Consider the following 24,130-nt stretch of genomic DNA (forward strand, 5'->3'; position numbering starts at 1 on the left):
TTTAATTTTAGATATTAACTTTGAACATTTTTCCTATGACATTGTTTGAATAATTCTAATATTATTCATAAGAAAACTATTTCTATCTATAGTCAGAATTCATAACTCACTAATAACATAGAAATGTTATGGTTTTTATCACTCATACAAAATTAATGCAGACAAATTCTTTTTATGATCTAAAAAGGTTGTTCATTTTTTTGGGTCATTTGTCACGTAGGTATGTGAACAATCTACTTTAAAAATGGACGAAGACCAAATTTTAAATTATCAACAAAATTATGAATAGTCAGTGATACTATATACCTACTACTGGCACTTATATCGTAAAACTCTTTGGTAAATAATTTTGTCTTTCTCTAAATTTGCATTAACACTGGCGCGTGTGCTTTAAAGTGGAATAAAACAAGTTTTGTAAAATATTGGTTGTGGAATTAATAAATTTTTATCCGTTACATAAATTTCGGTAAGTAGCTATCCACGTAATAAAAAAAATAAATTAATAATTAAATTTATGGTAGGAAATCATAATATTAACTTATTGCACATGAGGTCATGAGGTAAACGACCAGAATATTGAACATTTGAAGGAATTTTAAAAAATTATTATTATTCTCATCGGTCTCAATAATTAAATTTACCTATTTTTTCATTGTAAAGTGATTTATTTTTCCATTTAAATTTTTTATATTTTTTTAATAATTAAATTTAACTATTTTTTCATTGTAAAGTGATTTATTTTTCCATTTAAATTTTTTTCTACCAATCTGGGTATGTATAAATTAGGAATGATAAGTTATTCTTCATATGAATGTATAGAAACCTATTTCGAATACTTTGTAAGCGTTAAGATGTTTTATATTTTGCATAAAAAATGGCGCGTCGTATGAAGAAAAGGGTTACAACACCTCGTTTCTCGGAAACAAAACATTTGCGGACATACGTCTATAGAACAAACTGCCATCATTTTTTCATGTAGAATTATCCTCAAAGTTTTTTCGCAATTATTTAGAAACACCCTGTATCCTTCCTAATTTCCACAGTTTTCAGTGTATTACTTCACTGAACCATTCTCACCAGTTCTTTCTATTTTGTCAGTCCCCTTCCTGCAGATTTCTTCTTTCCATCGCTTCATCCACTTCACCTCTGTTGATCCAACGTTTTTTGTCTGCTTTTCTTCTTGTTCGTACCAGGTTAACTCCTTCTGTTCTATGTAATCTATTATATCTGAGTTCATTTCCATTCTTTTCTTAATCTCTTTGTTATTTATTCTATCTCTTTTTGTTGCTCTTAGCTTTAGCTGTTACTCAAAGCTTTTCCTTAGGAATTCCGTCTCTGTTGCTCTTATTTTGTTTTTGGCTTTCTTATTTATTATACAATTTTCACACCCATAAGTCAGAATACTTCTTGTCATGGTGTGCTACATTCTTCTTTTTATGTTTATACTGATGTTCTTGTCCAACAATACCGGATTCTTTTTGATATTATGAAACCTAAATACTTGTACTGTCCTTTGATTTGTTTACCTTCGTCTATTTCCAGCCTATTCTTTTGTTACTGGTATACCCATTCCTTCGCACTTTCTTCTCCATGGTTTCAGGTTTTTTTCCAGGAATATTTAAAATAGGATAGGGGATATGGAACAGCCCTGTAGCAGTCCATTTTTTGTCTTAAATGGACTGCATATTCTATTGCCCGTTTTGATAGCTACTGTGTTCTTCTTGTATAGTGCTTATGCTGCTTTTATTAATATTCGTGGAACTTCGAGGTCTTCCATTGTTTCCCATAGCCTTAGCTCTAAGTATCGAGGCATAGGCCTACTCATTATATAATAAAACAATGAATGATTTTCAATTGAATTTAGATGATTGTAGAGACCAAGTATATGACAACGATTCTAACATGAAAGGAAGAAATAAAGGTGTACAAGCTCGTGCTTGCAAAGAATATCCTCCTTATTTGTTATGCTATGTGGATCCCACTCCCTCAATTCAGTCATTGGGGATGCAGATTGTACGCTTGCAGTGTACACAATCAACATATTTTTTGGTATTGTAAAAGCACAACGTTATACATTTTTTCTGTTTGTTGGCAATATGCATTTATCTTTTGTCTCGCTTCGTTGCTTGAATTTCAAATGCGCTCGTTGTGCTACGCCATATATGTTGAACTAAGCTATAAATAATAACTGACTATTGTACTATTTTTTGATTAAATATATTGTTACATAGCTCTTTATAATGAAATTTTGATTTTTTGCATTTTTTACTATTTTTTATATTTACAGTATATAATATTTCGTAAGAAAGGGCGCCAAATTTTGTTTTGCCCGGGGCGCTCAAAACTCTAGAACCGGCCCTGTTTCCAGCAAGACCTAGACATGACTATTCAACCAGAAATTCTACCTTTGACATCTATTTACCGATCCCGCCCAGTGAGTTAGTAAAGAAATCTATATTATATTCTGCAAAAAAACTATACAACCATCTCCCTCTACAACTTAAATCTGCAACATCTTTCCCCAAGTTCCGTAAAATGACAAAAGCCTATTTATCTGAAAGACCATATTATTCAATAGCAGAGTTACTTTCTTAACCAATAGCTAAGAAATTACAGTATTCTTATGTATAAGTAGAATCTTAATCTATATTTAAGTGCCATGCAGCAGGGGTGGCCCGTCGGGGTAGGCAAGGTAGGCGCCGCCTAACCTCTCCAAATGTACAATAATATAAATTATTAATATAAATTACTTATTTCAAAATTGTTAAATTTTGACACAATACCTACATAAAAAAAAATTAATTTGTCTACGAAATTGTAATTATTGTACGCCCCTTGTAGTAGTAGTATTAAGATTCTATATATTCATTGGTAAGGCACTTTTAAACATCGCCTAGAATAGAACAACGATGCAACAGAATTGATGTGCCATCTCGCTCTTTACGCCAGCTAAAGCCCTTAAGTTCTGGCGGTACTGGGCCATAATTTCCACGAATTTTTTAGGAAGTTAGGCACCAGACTTTGTAGCCTACAGGCCTTCAGCATAACAAAATCGCTCACATATCTCAGTTGATTCTCTTGTGTGTTGTGAAACTATTTTAAATTGTTTTTTGATTTGGGCTACTAGTAGGTTAAGTATTCAATAAAAATAGGTAGGACAATTTAAATTTGTTTATGAAAAGTGAATAATAAACAGGCAAATTTAAGATTGGTCTATTGAAGAGTATTTTAATTTATGTTAGTAATAATTCACCAACAACAAATAAATCTGTGAATATTTAGTTATTGGCGGAATAAAATTTATCAGTCGATTATATTTTATTTTTATTGTGTTTCAATACAATTTTGATAATTTAAAGTTAAAATGACGAATGTTCTTTGTTACATTTGATTATATAGATATTTAAAATTTAAAGCGAGCAGGCCCGGACTGGCCCGCCGGCCCACCGGCCCTCGGGCCGGTGCGCCTTTTGCCTTCGTTAGTACCTATCTATCCATAAAAAAAATTACTGGAAAAATTTTTTTTTGAACCTTTACACAAAAATGATGCAGCTACCATTCCCCTAAAAAATGCTTTTACATGCCTCAGTAATCAGAATCCTACATAATGAAGCCAGTCGGTACAACAAAAGACAACTTGTATCAGGCATCAGATAATCAATAGCTTAGCTACGACCGACGGCGCCCTCGAAGACCATTTTTACGATTCGGGCGCCTTTCATATGTATCAATATCCGCTATTTCTTTTATAATAGCTTGGATGCAACTAGCGGCGCCCTCGAAGACGATTTTTACGATTCGGGCACCTTTCGTAGGTATCAATATCCGCTGTTTTTTTATAATAAATAGCTTGGATGCAACGAGCGGCGCCCTCGAAAACAATTTTTACGATTCGGGCGCCTTTCGTAGATATCAATTTCCGCTGTTTCCATTATAATAAAAAGCATAGACGCGGCGCCCTCGAAGACAATTTTTTCGATTCAGGCGCCTTTAGTAGCTATCAATCTCCGCTGATTCTATTTTAATAAATAGCTTAGATGCAACGAGCGGCGCCCTCGAAGAAAATTTTTATCGACGCCCTCGAAGACATATAGGTATCAATTTTCGCTGTTTCTAATATAATAGAAATAGCGGGTATTTATACCTACGAAAAGCGCCCAAATTGTAAAAATGGTCTTCAAGGGCACTGCGCCTCGCATCTAAGCTATTTGATTATCTGATATCTAATATAAAGAGTGTTACATGTTACATCCCACAATTGGCCTAAATTATTTGCGCTCCATAACTACGGTATACATACTGGATTGTTGTGCCCCAGAATACTAAGTAATGAAGCCAGAAAATGAACAAAATACAACTTGTCAACATGTATCAGGTATCAGATAATCAAATAGCTTAGGTGCGATGCACGCCGCCCTCGCAGACCATTTTTGCGATTCAGGCGCCTTTCATAGGTATCAATCCCCGCTGATTCTATTTTAATAAATAGCTTAGATGCAACGAGCGGCGCCCTCGAAGACAATTTTTACTTCTACATTATACATATAAGATTGTTGCGCCCTAGAGTGCTACATAATAAGGCCAGTGGGTACAACAAAATTCAACTCGTTCAACTTATATCAGTCATTCTTTATCTAATCTGCTACCTTTAAAGCTAATCTGATACCTAATACGAGTTGAATTTTGTTGCATCCTTCTTACTCTAATACAATTTGTCCTCAGATAATTATGCCGCTCATTCCACCATTATGGTTGTTTCCTTTCATACCTCCCATTTGACTTCACATAAGCCAACTGTGATGTCGCGCTTAGACCCTCGATCAACTTACTTACATCCTCGCATCTCGGACCAATCAAGCCAAAAGCATCCATAAAAACCTCCTCATTTAAAAGTCTCTTTAGATCGATATCTCTATCTTCCTGTTTCTTCCTTTTGCTCGTTATTTCAAAACTCACATATTTATGTAACCTGAGCGATTCTTCTTTCAAAACAGTCTAGCTTATGACCCTGTTTAGAAGTGACGTTGAAACCAGTGAGATGTTCAGAAAGGATTCACTATTATCTCTCACAAGCGTAGGTGCCTTACCGTCATTTAGCAAAGTAATCTCTGTGGCGTGGATCCATTCTGATAGGTTTTTCCCTGTCCCATCAGGTCTCCTATGTTTAATAATTCTTTGTCGAGAGACCAACTTGACATTGGACTCCTGAAAGAGGATCACGTCACAACTTTCTCTTCGTACAAGTGTTTCTGCAACATCGTGAGTGGTCCTCGCCCTTCCCACATTTATTTGAAGGAACTTCGTATTAGATGGTTTTTGTCTGATTCCTGGTCCTAGGTGCTTTCATCCAACCTTTCTTCGTCCCTTGTGGCAGGGTCTCTCTTGAGGCCCCGCTTTTCCAGGATCAGTTTTTTATACTCCGAGAACTGTAAGCTGTCGGCTCTGTGACCGGACTTTACACGTAAGGCAGAAAGTCGCCTCACTACTTAAATTTCGTGCCTAGTGCCCCCTTGCCTTATCGGTAGCAGGAGTCCGATTTGTTTTTTCCCTTGCAGTCGGTTTTACTATGCCCGAATTGCAGGCATCTGAGGCACCGCTGAGGCACATGCAGACTCTCTCGTATCTTGCACGACTTCCGGCCAATGGGTATATGTTCTCTTTCCAGCGCCTTCTTGGCTGCGATTCCGACTGTAACGGTTGTATTGCCTTCTTCATTTTCCCATAGAGCGGAGTTTGACGTCGTTAGGCTCCTGCTGCCGGTATACCTTCAAACCATCTTCAGGATTTCTTCCTTTGTGACATCTCCGTTTATATCAAATATTTTCACCTGGTCCTGATAGCTCCGGACATCTTCTACTGTGTTTCCCTCCGTCCGGGCCACGATAGTCTTCTTCAAGTGCTCGACTTGTTCTTTTTCTGCCAACTTCTGCGTCCCCGCGTTCGTACTCCTCAGCTCAGTGAGAGGGGGATGTCCATACCCATGAAGATTACTTTCAGAATTTGCCTGATGTTCCTACTTCTATAGCCCCCAATTATTAAGAGTAATGGAGGGCTATGATAATATAATTACACTGATCTCCAGTGTCTTCATGTCTTCCCTCAATTTCAAAAGAATTCCCAGTAGTCTCTTATCCCTGTCACCCATTTCTCTACCGGAACCATGAAAATAGTCTGACGATTTCCCCTGTTCTCTTCCTCCTGACCCTTTCTTGTAATTGTGGTCATAGTATTAAGTTAAAGGTACTTCACCTCTCCTGGCCTGTATATACCTCCTGAACATGCTACCGGTTTTTCCCTTATCAGGTCGTGGTACCTTTTCCCCTCACCGGAAAGTCCTTGCTCCATGACCACTACTAAGTCGCCTGCAGATTTATTCCCTCTTCCCGGTTTGGCGACCGCGTATAGATATTTTCTTCCCATTCGACTTTATTATAATGTCGTTTATTTTTTCAAAGCCTCTTTCATCTGAGTTCGAGACCATTTCGATCATTTCTATCTCTCTTTCACTAATTTTTTCGGGGAAAATCTTTCGAAGTCCATCGGTGTGGACACACTTGCCGTCTCCTTAGTTCTTCCTTCCTCGCCGGTTTTCTCCACTTTCTATCTCGTTTCTCAATGCTGCCGAGGGTGACTTGTCTGAAAGTGCTCTCCATGTCTTCGGTGACACTCTTAAGGTTTATACATACATCATTCTTGATCTCGACCTTCGTGTTTGTATGGTCAGACATTAGTCTCACTAAATTATTTGTAACTCTCGTTTCTCCATTGCTCTTACCATAGTCTTATGTCGGAGTTCTCCTCCTTCTCTCTAGATCTTTTTTCCCAAGTGAGGAGCTCCTTTGCAAGGTTGCCTCCCCTGGAACATCCGTCTTGGTGAGGTCCCTATCCCTGACCGAATATCTTCTAGCCGAAGACCCTCTTCTTCCGAAGATTATAGTTTCCTCCTTCTTTTCCTCTTTGCTAAGTACTTGCCTTTTGTTCCCTTCACTAGTGATGTTGTTGTAGTTGATGATGTTCCATATCATCTCATTCATTCATAGTTTGTTCCAGCTGCACCACCACTGATGACTCACTCCAATATCTCCGGACTAAAAGGGATACTGGGAAACTGAAGTTATATTTTTGTGGCATCTTAATATAATTTACTATTCCCAATAAAAATCGTAAATTACTTCATGGAGTTAAATTAAAATTAAATTTAAAAAAATTCACGAGTAATATTGATTTACTTTGCATAAAAAGTTTGATGTAAAATCTTAGGAGGGGGGTCTGGAGCCATTGTTTAGATATTAGGTTGGCGCCTTTTTTAGAATTTGGGTTGGCGCCTTTTTCATGAGCCAGTCCGGCCCTGAAAGCGAGGTTAACTTGTCAATTTATTCGAAGAGTAACTCTTTATTTGAGACAAATAAAATAAGTCATATTTGAAGTTGGTGAAACGTAGGTGTGTTAGTTTCATTGGCCGAATATCTTTATTCGTCGAATAAATTACTATTTGTCGTTGGTGAAACCGCCCATATTAAAGTAAAATGAATATTTTACACGATATAATATGCAGTTTGATTGAGACGCCTTTTTCAAGGCGCCATAATCAAGAAAGATTAGAAATTATTTCAATGGGTCGGCCTTTACCAAATTTAAAAATTTTATCAACAGATAAGAAGAAAGACAATCGGCCATTTTCGAGATCGAATATGGTATGAAAACCATAAATGGTTATGCGGAAGTTATTTTAAAAATTCACTTTTTTGTTGGCCTTGTCTGTTGCTCTCAAATTTGAAGCAAAATAATGTTTGGATGAGTCAGGGATATTCAGATTTGAAAAATTTATCAGCTGGTGTCAAAAAACATGAATTTTCGAAAGAACATTTAAACAATTGCTTAGGTTTAAAACGGTTAGAAAAAAATAATCAAACTATTGACAGTGCTTTAGCTAGACATATTTCTTTATCAAATAAGTTATATAATGATGAAGTTAGAAAAAATAGAATTTGTGGATACATGTCGCCTACCCGTGTACTGAGGTCACGAGCCGCCACTGCCATGCAGTATATGCAGCAGCATAACTTATTAAATTACTTATTAAATTTCTTAAGGTAGATTACGCAATTTGAAATTTTTTTTTAATTTTGCAATAGATTGTTACTGATTTTTATTTCACTTTATTATGTTTTATTTATATTGACGATTTGTATAATTCTAGTAAATTGTATTTGTTATTGTTTTTATTTATGATTCTTGTAAGCTTTGTCTATAAAATTGTTAAATTTTTCAAGACAATAAAGCATATTTCTATTCTATTCCATTCTATTGTAGCCTTAGGCTTTCTTAACATTTTGTTTTTTAATTAATTCGCTTATGTTCGATAATAAAAGAGATATATATATATATATATATATATATATATATATATATATATATATTGTTATATTTCTATTTGATATGAAAATTAAATTTTGATAATTATAAACAAAATTCAATTTAATATAAAATATTTTCAATTTTCTCAACCACGGGCATATAAATTTAAAACAACCTGTATACAACAAATTGTTATATGTAATTTTAAGAAGTGATTAGAATAAGCGTACGAAACTCGGAACAATGTGCTTAGAATAAACAAAGTGAATGACGCATACCATTATCGTTTTTTCGCGGAAGGTTTCGATCATTAGCCTATGCTAAATAAGACTCATTTGAAAGAAAGAATAGGTCATTAAAATTTGTAAATAGTTAGAAAGTATTTTAGAATGGGAATTAAATATTTTCTTTTGAAATCCATTAAGCATATTTAGAAAGATTAAAAATTGGTTTTGAGGAATATTACGAATGAGAGTTGGTGGTGGAAGATTGATTTGTGAATTTGGAAGGGATATTTAGAAAGTAGGGGAATGAATGACAAAGTGAGATCAGAATGTTTTGAGCTGTCGAGAAGTGAAGTCGAGTAGTAGACGGTAGTGTTCGAGGAGTGAGATAGCCGGTGTAGTTCCGTGAGTGTGGAGTATCTATCGTGGAACGAGAAGTAGGCCAGGTCGAGAGTAAAAGAACCTCCTTGAGCCCAGAGTGTCCCGGTAGCTGATAGCAGTTTCGAAAAAGGTAGAACACAGCATCACGACAAAAGCAGGAACGAGAGCTATTCGAGCTAGTTTTTCAAAGGAGAACATCACTGGAAGCCAGGACGAGGTTTGATCGCAGCCAAGGATAGCAGGAAAGGGTTTTGTGTGAGGACATTTTCAGTTCACCAGGAAAAGGTCAGTCTCATTTGTTTGGACATGAATGTATGGGTTTTTCGTATTAAATTCCACATAAAAAATTGAATAACATAATCAATAATATCAGAAAAGCTTCATCAAACTTAAATAGAGTTGTTCCTAATAACTCCTAATAGTTAAATGTTAATAAAAACTTTCAATTGAAAACCAAAAGGAAATAAGATTCCCATTTGTAAATGTTATGTTTAAGAATAATAAGAAATAGCAAATATCAAGCATTGATTGCCTTTTAAATAAAATAAAAAATATTTTGATTATAATTGTAACCCATATGTGTATTTTTTTTACTCTTTTCTTTTCTATCCCGATTAGGAACCATTAAGAAATATTTAGAAGCCACGGAAGTAAGTAATTAATTTATAATTCGCCCTGAGATTGAAAACATATTGATATGTGATCTGGTTAATTAATTGGATTAGTATTAATACATTGATTAAATTAAGTAACATATAAGAATATTATCTCATATCAATAATCAAGATCATATCAACTGTCGTCCAACGTGGAAAGCATTGTAAAGTATTTCTAGTGGCAAATTTGAAGGATAGAAAGAGTAAAGCCGGTATTTGAAAATTTATATGCCTGTGGTAAAAAGTGAGATACTTACATTTGATAACATAAAATTTTAGATCTCTTTAGGTACAAATTTTACATGACTGATTTAATATTTTATTTTTACGATATTTGCATTTGATATATTTATTGACAATTTATAATATTTGGGTGAGAAAAAGTCGTCTTGGTAACATACTAGTAAAATTTCATATTTGGCGGGGACAGTACTTCTTGAAAACAAATGTCTGTGACAAGAAGCCAAAGCAAGGACAACAAAAAACAAAAAGAATATTCAGACCAAGAAGATATTTTAGACACGACAATCATGGCATCAGAACAGCAAGAATTATCAGGAATAGATAAACTATTACAACTGATGCAACTCCAGTCACAAAAAATGGATGAAGCAAAAAGGACAATGGATAAAAATCAAGAAGAAACATCAAAGAAAATGGATAAAGTGGATCAAAAAAATGTATGAAACACAACAAAAACTGGATGACAATCAAAGAGAAACAAAACAAGCAATAGATGAAACAAAAAGAATAATGCAAGAAAATCAGAAGGAAACAAAACAAGCAATAGAAGAGAACAACAAGAAAATGGAGGAACGCATAGGAAAGTATGAAAAGGAAGTAAAAGGATGTTTGACAACAATGAAAAACGAGATGAAAGAACAAGAAATGAAAATTCAAAATAAAATAAAGGAGATAACGAATTGCCAGAAAAAAGAAATGGAAAGTTTGGAAAACAAGTTGCAAAACGCTATTCAAGCAGACATAGAAGAAGTGGAAAGAAAGATTGCGGAAATCAATACTCAACAAAATGTCGGAGAAAGAAGAGAAATGGTTATACATAGCACAGATGATGTGAAGATAAGGTTTGGCGGGGACGTAAGAAGATTACACCCAGTGCCGTTCATAAATAGCCTGAAAAAGAAAATACAGCACATCGGAAATTTCGAAACAGCAAAAGAAACTATCAGAAACCATCTCAAATATGAAGCAAGCCTATGGTTCGATAGTAAAGAAGAAGAATTCGGCAATTGGCAACAATTTGAACAAAAATTTTTGAATTATTTCTGGGGAAAAGTCCAACAATTGGAAATTAACAAGGAATTGCAAAATGGGAAATACAATGATAGGATGGGTGTATCAGAAAGGACATATGCTTTGCAAATTTACAATAATGCAAAACATTTACAATATAATTACTCATCGGAACAATTAGTCGAATTGATTGCAAGACATTTCGAGGAAACGCTGGAAGACCATATCACATTGCAAAATTACAAAGACATAGATAGTTTATGCCAATTCCTACAAATAAGAGAATCACGTCTAAGAGAAAGAAAATCAAGAAGGTCGCGAGAAGATTACAGGCCCCGAGAAACACAAGATTACAGAGATAGAAATCAAAATAGGAGGGACTATACAAGACGAGATTTTAATCCCAGAAGGGAAAACGAAAATAGAGACAACGGAAGAGGAAATTATGAACAAAGAAATAGGCAATGGAATGAGGACAGAAATCGAGAATACCAGAATAGAAACACCACACGCTCAAATCAAGAAAACAGAAATAATGGTAGACAAAATGAACAGGGATATCGAGAAAACCGAAACAGATCCGACAGACCAAGAGAAAGTAGAAGAGAAGTAAATAATACCCAGACAGATGAATATGACGGAGAGAGACATTATGACGAAAATATAAACAACGATGAGCAACCGGCGTCTTTTCACGACGGCGCTCACTAAAAACCAAAAATCAAACAGGAATCTTTTGTCACCCCAAGGAGTTTATTAAATTGGCAGGAAACAACGAAAAGAAAAATGGAGTTAATTTAAAATTTGTGGATGGATTTATCAACGAGAAACCAATTAAAATTATGATAGACACTGGATCTGAAATAACATTGGTCAACAGAAAACTAATAGAAGAAGTTAACTTAACAAATTTAATTTATAAAATACCTAGGGTAAATTTAGTGGGCGCAAACAAACGGACATTGGCAACTATAAATGAAGGCATACGAGTAATGGTACGACTGGGCAAGAATATGTATGCACTACAATGTGTAATAATGCCAAACATGTCACATGACATGATAGTAGGAGTGGACGAATTGGCAGAAAAACATGTAGTGATAGATTTTAAAAATAATACGATGAAACTAACAGAAGAAAAAGAAAAAGAACAGGGCAAGGAACATGAGAAACAAAATACGGACGAATCAGGTAAAGAACAAACAGTGGAAATGAATTTGGCAGCGAAGCAAGGACAAAGAAGAAAAAGGAGAAAAGGTCAGAAAAAGATAAAAGAAAATGAAACCTGTGGCTCCTCAAAAGAAGAGTTGAGCCCAGAAGAAGAAAATTTGAGAGTATCAGAAACAAAGGAAACCTGGGATTCCTCAAAAGAAGAGACGGGCTCAGGAGAAGAAGAAATAAAGCTAAAAAATGAAAGTGAAAAGAATATGATTGAAACAGTGGTATTTGAAGAGGAGGTATATGCAAACGAGGATGCAGAATGCACGGTAAACATGTGTGAAGAATCTGAGAAAAAAGACAGAAAATTGATATGTGGAGAAGGGAAAGAAAAAGAATTGCGGTTGATGTTAAGAAACTACGAAAATTTGATCAATGAGGAAAACAGAGTGGCTAAAAAGTACGAACATTCATTTGAGGTGAAAAACTTGGGAAATTTTCGATCAAAGACTTACCCGATTCCATACAAGTATCGACAAGAGGTGAAAGAAGAAATAAATAAAATGTTGGAAGATCAAATCATCGAAAGATGTGATTCACCGTATGTTAACCCGATTGTGATAGTAAAGAAAAGCAGTGGAGAATTGAGATTATGTTTAGATGCCAGGAATATCAACCAGCACACTGTATCACAATATGAATCACCTCTAAACATCGAGGCCATTTTTGGAAGAATCACCGGGTCACACATATTTTCGAAAATTGACTTAAAACACAGTTTTTGGTTGATACCGTTAGCTGAAAAGTGTAGAAACTACACCGCTTTTTCTATTGATGGTATTGTCTACCGGTTTAAGGTAGTGCCGTTTGGATTGCAGAGTGCTTGTGCTGCACTCGTCCGAGCTCTACATACCATTTTGAATCGCCACGAAGATTTCATAGTTCATTATATCGATGATTTATTAATTTTTTCACAAGATACTCAGAGTCATCTGAAACACATAGAAATAATTCTGGAAGAATTGGACACAGCGGGATTGAAATTAAACATTGAAAAATGTCAATTTTTTCAAAAAGAAGTCATTTATTTGGGTTTTCAATTGGACACCAAAACAGTAAGATTATCCGAAGACAGAGTCAAGCTCATAGATGAATACCCAAGACCAACGAATTTGAAAACATTGAGAGGTTTTCTTGGCACGATTAATTATTTTAAAAAACTGATTCCCGATTTGAGCCAAAAGGAAATCCCTTTGATAAAGTTGCTTAAAAAAGGAATAAAATGGAATTGGAAAGAAGAACAGGAGGAAGCTTTCGAAACATTAAAACGAGAATTCGCAAAAGGAACGAAAATATACCACCCCATTTACAATTTACCTTTTATACTCCGAACTGATGCGTCCATACAAAAATTTGCAGGAGTTCTGTCTCAAATACAAAACGACCAAGAAGTGCCGATATGTTTTATATCGCGAGTGACTAAAACACATGAGAGAAAATATAGTGTTACAGAATTGGAGTTTGCCAGTGTACTATATTGCGTAAACAAATTGAGGTTTTACTTATTGGGAGCAAAATTCACAATCGAAACAGACCATGCAGCTTTAGTACATATCATGAAGAATAGATTAGTAAATAATAGAATACATAGAGGTATTCTATTATTACAGGAGTATGATTTTGAGTTCCGATATATAAAAGGAAAAGACAACATAATAGCCGACGCTCTAACACGGGATGAGGACACGGGAAAAAAGGAAACAATTACTCTACAGGTGGGACTAAATAGATTAATACAAGAAGAAGGGATATATTCGTTAAATGAGATAAGGACAAACCAAGAAGACCTAGAGGAAAGAGAGAAAAGAAGAGCGGAAGTAGAAAATGACATATATTTTAAGAGAATAGACGGAAAGGAACTATATTTAGTGACACAGACATTGGCCGAAAAGATAATAAAGAAATTACATGAGGACAATGGGCATATCGGTAGCAGAAAAGTTTGGCTCGTTTTTAGGGAAAATTACATCAGCCGACAGGATTACCGCATTGCAAAGGAAATTACCCAGAAATGCGATGTATGTCAAAAATATAAGAGTCGGAATTTCAAAAACGAAAATGTTGCCAAAAATATTGAAGCCCGAAACAAACTAGACATTGTAGCAATAGATATGTTAAGCGATCTAATTATGACCACTAAAAGGAACAAACATATTCTGGTAATGGTGGATGTGTTTTCAAAATACGTAAAATTATATAGTTGCCGCACCACAAAGGGGGAGGAAATATTAAGAAAAATCGACAATTTTATAGCCATAGTAGGAACACCAAAAAAGATCCTACTGGACAATGCAACGTATTTCCGAAATGATCGTTTCAAGGGACAACTTCGAGAACGAGGAATAGAGACAAATTTTGTCAGCATCAGGCATCCACAGAGTAATCCTTCGGAACGATTCATACAGGAAGTGACGAAATTTCTTCGCATTGCAACAGATGGTCAACATCGCCACTGGGACAGGAAAATGGCGGAAATAGAAAGGTATCTAAATACAATTCCGAGCACAGTAACAAAAGAGACCCCAGAATACATCATGAAGGGTGTATTGCCGATAAGGCCATGGGAAGACCAAGAGCCAAAAGAATATCAACAGGTGATTGAAACCGTACAGAGAAGATTACGGCGAAGCAACGAAAAATATATCCAAAGACAGGAACAAAATAGAAAAAGAAGACCAGTGACTTTCCAAAAGGGTGAAAAAGTACTCGTGAGGGCATTACGAGTATCAAATCTTCCTGGGGGCATTTGCGCAAAGTTGATGCCTGTTTTCGAAGGCCCGTACATCGTGAATAATGAAAATGGGATAAATAGTTATGAGTTGAGGCACAGGAACTCGGAAAAGATCCGAGGAATTTATAATATTCACGATGTATACAAATATCACGAATAAAAGACAGAATTACATGAAGTAGATAGTAAGTTAGGATATAAGACGTAGATTAAAGTAAGGAAATATACAGGGAGTTGGTTTTGCCTCGAGAAAATTTACTTAAAAATGCAGATAAATTTTATCGAATACAAGGCGGGGATTTGTTATATTTCTATTTGATATGAAAATTAAATTTTGAGAATTATAAACAAAATTCAATTTAATATAAAATATTTTCAATTTTCTCAACCACGGGCATATAAATTTAAAACAACCTGTATACAACAAATTGTTATATGTAATTTTAAGAAGTGATTAGAATAAGCGTACGAAACTCGGAACAATGTGCTTAGAATAAACAAAGTGAATGACGCATACTATTATCGTTTTTTCGCGGAAGGTTTCGATCATTAGCCTATGCTAAATAAGACTCATTTGAAAGAGAGAATAGGTCATTAAAATTTGTAAATAGTTAGAAAGTATTTTAGAATGGGAATTAAATATTTTCTTTTGAAATCCATTAAGCATATTTAGAAAGATTAAAAATTGGTTTTGAGGAATATTACGAATGAGAGTTGGTGGTGGAAGATTGATTTGTGAATTTGGAAGGGATATTTAGAAAGTAGGGGAATGAATGACAAAGTGAGATCAGAATGTTTTGAGCTGTCGAGAAGTGAAGTCGAGTAGTAGACGGTAGTGTTCGAGGAGTGAGATAGCCGGTGTAGTTCCGTGAGTGTGGAGTATCTATCGTGGAACGAGAAGTAGGCCAGGTCGAGAGTAAAAGAACCTCCTTGAGCCCAGAGTGTCCCGGTAGCTGATAGCAGTTTCGAAAAAGGTAGAACACAGCATCACGACAAAAGCAGGAACGAGAGCTATTCGAGCTAGTTTTTCAAAGGAGAACATCACTGGAAGCCAGGACGAGGTTTGATCGCAGCCAAGGATAGCAGGAAAGGGTTTTGTGTGAGGACATTTTCAGTTCACCAGGAAAAGGTCAGTCTCATTTGTTTGGACATGAATGTATGGGTTTTTCGTATTAAATTCCACATAAAAAATTGAATAACATAATCAATAATATCAGAAAAGCTTCATCAAACTTAAATAGAGTTGTTCCTAATAACTCCTAATAGTTAAATGTTAATAAAAACTTTCAATTGAAAACCAAAAGGAAATAAGATTCCCATTTGTAAATGTTATGTTTAAGAATAATAAGAAATAGCAAATATCAAGCATTGATTGCCTTTTAAATAAAATAAAAAATATTTTGATTATAATTGTAACCCATATGTGTATTTTTTTTACTCTTTTCTTTTCTATCCCGATTAGGAACCATTAAGAAATATTTAGAAGCCACGGAAGTAAGTAATTAATTTATAATTCGCCCTGAGATTGAAAACATATTGATATGTGATCTGGTTAATTAATTGGATTAGTATTAATACATTGATTAAATTAAGTAACATATAAGAATATTATCTCATATCAATAATCAAGATCATATCAACATATATATATATATATATATATATATATATATATATATATATATATATATATATATATATATATATATATATAGTTTGTCCGCTATAACTTTTCCCGTGCGGCACGATTCATTTTCGAACAAATTAAGTCAAAACATAAAGTGAAACGAACGTCGATGTGTATATACATTTTGTATACTGTATACTATAGACTATAGATTACACACATCGGCGTACGGTTCACTTTATGTTTTGACTTAATTTGAACATGGGAAAAGTTATAGCGGACGAACAATATATACTTTTATATTACAAATGAGGTAGGTACGCTATTTGGTCTTGATCAATATCATTCCAAATCTCGAGAGTCGAGAGCTACTGTTTCTACCTCTTGTAAGGTTTTAGGAGGTGGTAAATACTGTCGTAGTCTTCCGCCAATTATGTACCACAAATGTTCAATCAGGTTAAGATCTGGACTACGCGATGGCCAATTCAAAGTCCGAAGATTTCCTGTTGTAAATATTCGATTACAGTTTGTGAACGTGAGGTCTTGCCAGTGCCGCATTAACCAATAGGCAAAGTAGGCAGTTGCCTAGGGGCCTCGACCCCAAAAGGGGCCTCGCAGTGACGAAAATGAAAAAATAATAATTAGATTTAAATAAAAATAATAAATTATGTTGAAAAATTCAAATATCGCGCAATACCATAAAAGTGATGGTACAATGCATACTTTTGTTCACATAGAAAGCCTATGTTATGAGAATAAGTCGCTAATGAATGGGCACTTGATAGAAGAAACAGTACTGCCTATCAGTCTGCACGGTTTCTTAGAAAAGTAGTAAGAGCAAGAGCAACAAATGAGACAGCCCTCTCGCTACCCATGCCTTTCGCTACATGTCAGGCAAATACAATGGTCTCCAGGCTCATTTATCTAAGATTAACAAACTTGAAATTTACATTTTTTGTTCCGCACAGTCGCACACTCGCTTTAGTTGGAGTAAGTACTGCTAAAAGTTGCGTTGGACCCGTTGGAGCAATATCGTATTTTGGATTTGTTCAGTTCGTGTACAACTTTTTTTCAGCCTCTACCCACCGTTGGGAAGCTATAATTAAATGCTTAAATGAAACTCAACTAAGCCATCCCATTCGCCACGACTAAACCTTGCCCTTAAAAGAACAAGCAGCACTAGATGGACTGCAAGGGCTGATGCAACAAGAGCTTTGTCTTGGTTGTGCGTAGTCGGTTCAGTTCGGCTATTCCTATTCAGTTCCTCGGAACCTTAAGTTTGTTTTACGGCTACTGCTAGCGTAAATTTGTCGCCCGTGGAGCCGTAGCCTTAAGGTTACAACGCCTTCAAATCTCTTCTTCATACTCTTGCTAAAGACCCTAATCAAAAAGCTGAAACAGTTCATGAGGCTAAGTGTTTGTTGAAATAAATGTCAAAACAGAAACATTCATAATGAATGAGTTTTGGACAACAATTTTACAACTCATCAACGCTGTCAGGAAATCATTACAGAGAGAAGAGATTGAACTGGAAACTGCAGTTCATCTTTTAAAATGACTTTTGGAGTTTTTAAAATCACAAAGAGATAATTTTGCTTACTACGAGCAGAAGGTCTGCGATCTACAATACTCTGACTGAATATACCGACGAGAGTAAACAAACGCGAACAAGAAAACTACACTTTGATGATGCTAATTCCAATGAAGTTTTTCTACAGGGTGGAGAAAAGTTTAATGTTGAAACGAATCTACCAATTTTGGATAAGCTAAATTATTGAGCTGAGTCGTCAGTTGATAGCGTACGAGTCAGTAACACAGTATTTGGTGTTTTGTGTGTTTTTCCAAAACCAAGTGATACTTAAATAAAGGAGTGTGCTTCAAAACTACATGAAAACTATACTGATAATATTGAAGCTGAAATTTAAGATGCACTACTGCAGTTCAAATATTTCATAGTCCATCTTTAGGACTTATAGCTAAAACGATTTATTCCTGCTTCATAGTCTTTTTGGGTTATTTATGAGAACAAATTCGAATCGCAGTTTCGAAATTTGTCAGTAGCTTGTAATATTTATCTTACTCTAATGATTACAAGAGCGACAGGCAATCAGGCAAACGGTCATTTTCAAAATTGAAAATTATTAAAAACTGTCACCGTTCCACAGTGGCACAAAATAGACTAGCATTTCCCTCAGTTATGGCTATTGAGAATGATATGCTCGAAAATTTGGAAGTTGAAGATGTTTAGATATTTTAAGTAGTTTTGTTTCTATGAAACTCAGAAAAGTTGCTTTATGACAATTATAAGGCTTTAAAAACTCGAGCTAAATTTATTTAATACATAATTATTTATTATTACATATTGTGTAATAAGTAATAGTATATTCTTAAACGAGCTTGTAATAATGTGTATTACTCACGATGATGAAGTTTGCGACACGAGCCGAAGGCAAGTGTCGTTATTCATCAGAGTGAGTAATAGCCATCACATATCAGTAGAATACTATACTTTTTGTAGGACCTTCTTTTTTTTTCAATTTTTAGAAAAATTATTATACTTTAAAATGAATCGTTAAATTGATAAATATAACGAATTGATAAATATAACAAAAAAAAAACTAAAATAATTTTTTATTGCAAAATTATATAAATAAACAGTTACTTGACTATTTCTTTGTTTTATTTCTTCTAGCAACATGTTTTATAAAATGACACAAAAATTTAAGTTTAAATCTACAAAATGTCCACTAATATATCAAAGGAATACCATCCGGAGATGGAGGGGTTATCCAAGCTTTTGGAGGGAAAAGACAATTAGTCATTGGACCCAATCGATCATAGATGTTCGTATTCTCGCTATTACTAGGTTTTGATTGGGAGGTCTAAAACCTGCCTTGCACGTCAGTGCAACGGAACTGATTTTGATTTATGATTTTTTGTACATATTATTTACATACGATATCGCCCAGCGGAGCGGGTTGTCACTTGAATTTCCAATCTCGTTGGATCAACAAATAAATTCTTCCGTGGCCATTGTTTAAAGAATACTATTTTTGGTTAAAACATTCGTTTATATAGAAGACCAGTTTACGTTGGAAGGAATTATTATTTTGTTTTGGATTTGTGGAGTGAAAAAGAAGAGTTTTGTTTCCAATACTTTTTGAAAAGCAATGGCCACGGAAGAAAGAAGATAAGATAGGAAATTAAGTAGATCAATATTTTAGTTTACCTTTATGGAATGAAACATTATTTTGGGGATTCTTTTGGATGTAATTTGGATGGTTTTTTTTTGGTTCTTTGGAATAGCAGTTGAGTTTTTTTTATACTGGGAAAGTACCTCCTTGCCATACCTTCTTTTGGTGGAGTATCTCCCAAGGGTTGAGGAAAAACGGAGGATACCTTATTTGGCGCTCCCACCATCAGCTTCACAGGATTTGAAGAAGCAACACGCCTACGTTGTAGCGACAGGTTTTTATAATAAAAATTTGCATGTCATTTGTTCTAATGAGATTTTTCAATTACTATTTTTTGTGTCAATAACTTAAAAATAAGCCCTCTAATAATAATATACCTTCATTTTTCCTTAAAAATATAGTTAACATAGTAATATTCAACATTGTTCAACAAATTTAATCTTTTCACAGTTCATATCCTTTATTTAAAATAGTTGGGGATTATGACCTATGACGATGTTGTGCACAATATCTAGGGTAGATTCCTTTATTTAATAAGATTTATTCCATTTGTCACGTATTGTAGTCAGGTTGTCACCTCCGATCAGATTCGGGATTGCCAACCAATATTAATCCTCATTAATAGTCAGTTTTGTATATACATAGGTAGATCAATAATTAACTGTCTTTGTAATAAATTCAATACATTTTTTTTCTTACTGTAAAAGCTGCGTTGTAGACAGGAGCGTACTAGCCTAGTACGTCAGGAATTAGCCAGTGTAAAAATTGTATATAGGGTATATAGGTTTTTAATTGAATTGGGTTGTACATACTTATATGTTTTATTATCCCACCATTTCTAGTATCTATACAAGTATTAGTTAGGTGCAGCAATATAAGTCACTCGGCGAAGAATTCATTCAATCCTTCCCTGGCGCCCTTATACGTTCTCAGTAATATCTTCTCGGTCAGTAGTTCCCTTTCTTTTCATTACTCCTTATATTAATTTATTTTCTTTATCATTCAAGTATTTCATTAGGTACCGTCTTACCAGGGCATGCAAATTGGCCTAATCCTCCCCTGAGCCCTACTGATAAAGTCTCTTGAATTTCCAGTTAGCATATTTCCATAACACTTCAAAAGTTACGTAAACTACCCTTCAAAGCTTATATCTATTCTGCCACATCACACCCATTTTGTTACAATTGGCATCACACCCATTTTGATTCTTAATCCGGGACTGGGTCTTGCATTTGCATTATCGTGCATTATCAAAAAATTGTTACCAATATAAGGAGCCGATAGCATGGTAGCTAAGTCCATGGGTGGAAATAGTTGGGTATGCTTTTTACTTTTGTCATATTAGTCCAGGGAAATTAGCAAGAAATATACCATGTTCGGGACACTGAAATATCCAGGTAGCTGACTACTTTTTTATAGGATGAAAACCTACCTGTTTGCTGCCTAGAGTTCGCGTCCGTTTTTTAATTATTAACAATTTAGTGCAAAAAACGCGTTTTTCGATTTTTGCACTCTATTAAAAAGCTAAATAGTTGACATAAAATGACAGAATTTAAATTTTTAGAACATTGAAAAGCCTTCAAAATAACATTTTTTAAAAGTTAAAAAGTTAATTTTTTGCTTCGCAAACTCCAAAATAAGTGAAAATCGTTATTTGTTAATAACTTTTACTAAAATTAACTTAGAACTTTAGTGTTTCACCCCAAGTTGGGTGTTGGGGTACTTAAAAAACCCTCAAAATTTGAGACCGATCCATTAATTATTAGTTTACAAGTTATTCTATTTGTTTGTCCCAGAGACCTTCGTTTTTCGATAACATAAGACAGAAAATAATGAAGATAGGGCAATTCTGTGTATGCCAAATGAAAGTAAAAGAGTGATACCGTCAAAATGGATTTAAAAAAAATAAAAAAATTTTCTAATATAGTCATAAACATTTAGAATAACTTTAAAAATATTGTCCGTAGCACTGGCGAAGCGTCCATGTAACCACTGTTACCATTGGTAACAGTTAAAAATCTTGCAATAAATATTTTATGACTGTTATGAAATAATTCCATTTATATTTTTTACCAACAGAAATATTTGTTAATAGTACCTAATTCAGTAAATAGCCAACTAGACGCACGAAAATATTTGCGAGATATGTGAATCCATTGCACGTTATTATATGCTGTTCCCAATACTGGCAGTGGTAACGCAGACCTCGCTATCGCTCGGGACTAGCACGTTTCTGAAAATGTTGAAGGAGCGACGGCTCTGTTAGAGACGGCGCGCTGGCACGCTGTGTATATCAGTATTGTAACCATTTTGAGGATTGGTAACATTAGTTTAGTACCTATTACAGATTACAGTGTGCGTGCATTTAAACATGGAAGAGTGTTGCTAAGTATTGCGTAATTGATCAACTACTTGAAAAGTTATTCTCCTTGTATATTTTTTTATATATAATTTTGAAGAAAAAAAATGATATTATTGAAAATGGAAGAATTAAAATATATACAATAGTTTTCAAAATCTATTCTTTTTCCTACTTTTTTTTATGTTAATTTTATGATAGAATAATATGTTTAGTTTGTTTATTATTTATTGTTATACCTGTTACATATACATAATTACATACATATAATTTGGAAATAGTGATTTGTTTAATTTTATCCCACAGGATTGAAAACAAAAACTTATATTTGGGAGGTTCAAAATAATTTTTTTTAAATAAGATTTTTTTACATCTGGTTTGGTAACACTTTATAAAAAGTCACGCGTCGCCACTGGTCCGTAGAAAAAATCTTTTTACCTATTCGAAAAGCTGGTATTTTGCACGAAATTTTAAAAATGTAATTTAAATGGTGACTAGTCGTGGTAACTGAAGGGGAAACTGGGAGCCGACAAATGCACGAGTTCAAAAACTAAAAAAGCAACTTAAAACTACATATTTTTATTTTCTATATCTCGGGATCCACTCAATGGATTTTGATCTTTCTTCTTTTAATTTGTATGTACTTTTTATGTACATTACAAATATGCAATTTGTCTAGACATTTATTAATTAATAACAGTTGTTTAAATAATTAAAAAATAATAATTTTCACAAAAATCCATTTTTTGAATTATAGGTACTATCATTATTAATCATAGAAAAGTTAAGGTATACTTTAATAAATAAATTATCTTTAATAAATAATTATTTAATAAAAATAATTGATTTATTAAAGTATACTTTAACTTTTTTTATGATCATAAATGATACTATGATTAAAAAAATAGATTTTTGGAAAAAAAATACTTTTTCAAGAATTGTTTAAACAAATTAGACTGTTTATTAATTAAAAAATTTATAATCAAATTACATATTTGTAATGTAAGCAGAAATTACATACAAATTAAAAAAAGAAAGATCGAAATCCATTGAGTAGATCCGGGGATACAGAAAATTATATTAGTTTGAAATCTCTTTTTCGGTATTTGAACTCAGTGGATTTTTAGGTTCCACCTAGTAACCATTTGAACTACATTTTTGAAAATGCATAGATGATCCTGTAAAGGTACAATGTTTGTGCAAATTTTTTAACAAAAAATAAAAATTCCATTCTTTAAAATGGCATCAATGAGATTCCTTAATTATTATAAACAAATTAGCTCTGAATTAAAAAAATACATGGCTAACTTTGGCCCAAATGAACCTAGGTTAATTTTTTTATTTGAAAATTCGTGTTAAAATACTAGCTTTTAGAATCTATGAAAAGATTTTTTCTACGGAGATTATTATTAAAGTTATTCTACATTTTTATAAAGTACAAAATTTCCAAAATTCGGCATTAAAATTTTTGCCTATATTAAATAAATTTTTTTATCTTTTTTAAAAGATGTTGACGGTATCACTCTTCTACTTTCATTTTTTGGCATACGTAGAATTGTCCTATCTTCATTATTTTCTGTCTCATGTTATCACAAAACAAAGGTCTCTGGGATAAACAAATAGAATCACTTTTAAACTAATTAATGGATCGGTCTCAAATTTTAAGGTTTTGTTAAGTACCCCAAAACCCAACTTTGAGTGAAACCCTAAAGTTCTAAGTTAAATTGAGTAAAAGTTATTAACAAATATTGATTTTCATTTACTTTGCAATTTGCGGAACAACAAATTGACTTTTTAACATTCAAAAATCAGCATTTTGAAGCTTTGTCAATGTTCTAAACAATAAAATTTTGTAATTTTAGTCGACTATTTAGCTTTTTAATGGGGTGCAAAAATCTAAAAAATCGCGTTTTTGCACTAAACTGTTAATAATTAAAAAACGGACGTGAACTCTAGGAAGGAAACAGGTAGGTTGTCTTCCTTTAGGTCTACAATAAGTAAAAAAAAGTAGTCAGCTATCTGGATATTTCAGTGTCATGAGAAAATCCATATTTCTCTAACCTAGATCTATTCTGATTGAAGCACGGTGCACTGTGTTCTTAGATCTGCTACCAGAAAAAGGTTCAGT

At 33.9% G+C, this 24,130-nt stretch overlaps 1 protein-coding gene across 1 annotated transcript in view; it reads right to left on the minus strand.

Moving 5' to 3' along the window:
- The window catches only part of LOC126878474 (venom protease-like), a 101,833-nt gene that overhangs the window by 76,814 nt on the left and 889 nt on the right, over positions 1-24,130 (minus strand). The window lies entirely within an intron of this gene.

This window comes from Diabrotica virgifera, chromosome 10 (assembly GCF_917563875.1).
Source record: "Diabrotica virgifera virgifera chromosome 10, PGI_DIABVI_V3a".
NCBI lineage: Eukaryota > Metazoa > Arthropoda > Insecta > Coleoptera > Chrysomelidae > Diabrotica > Diabrotica virgifera.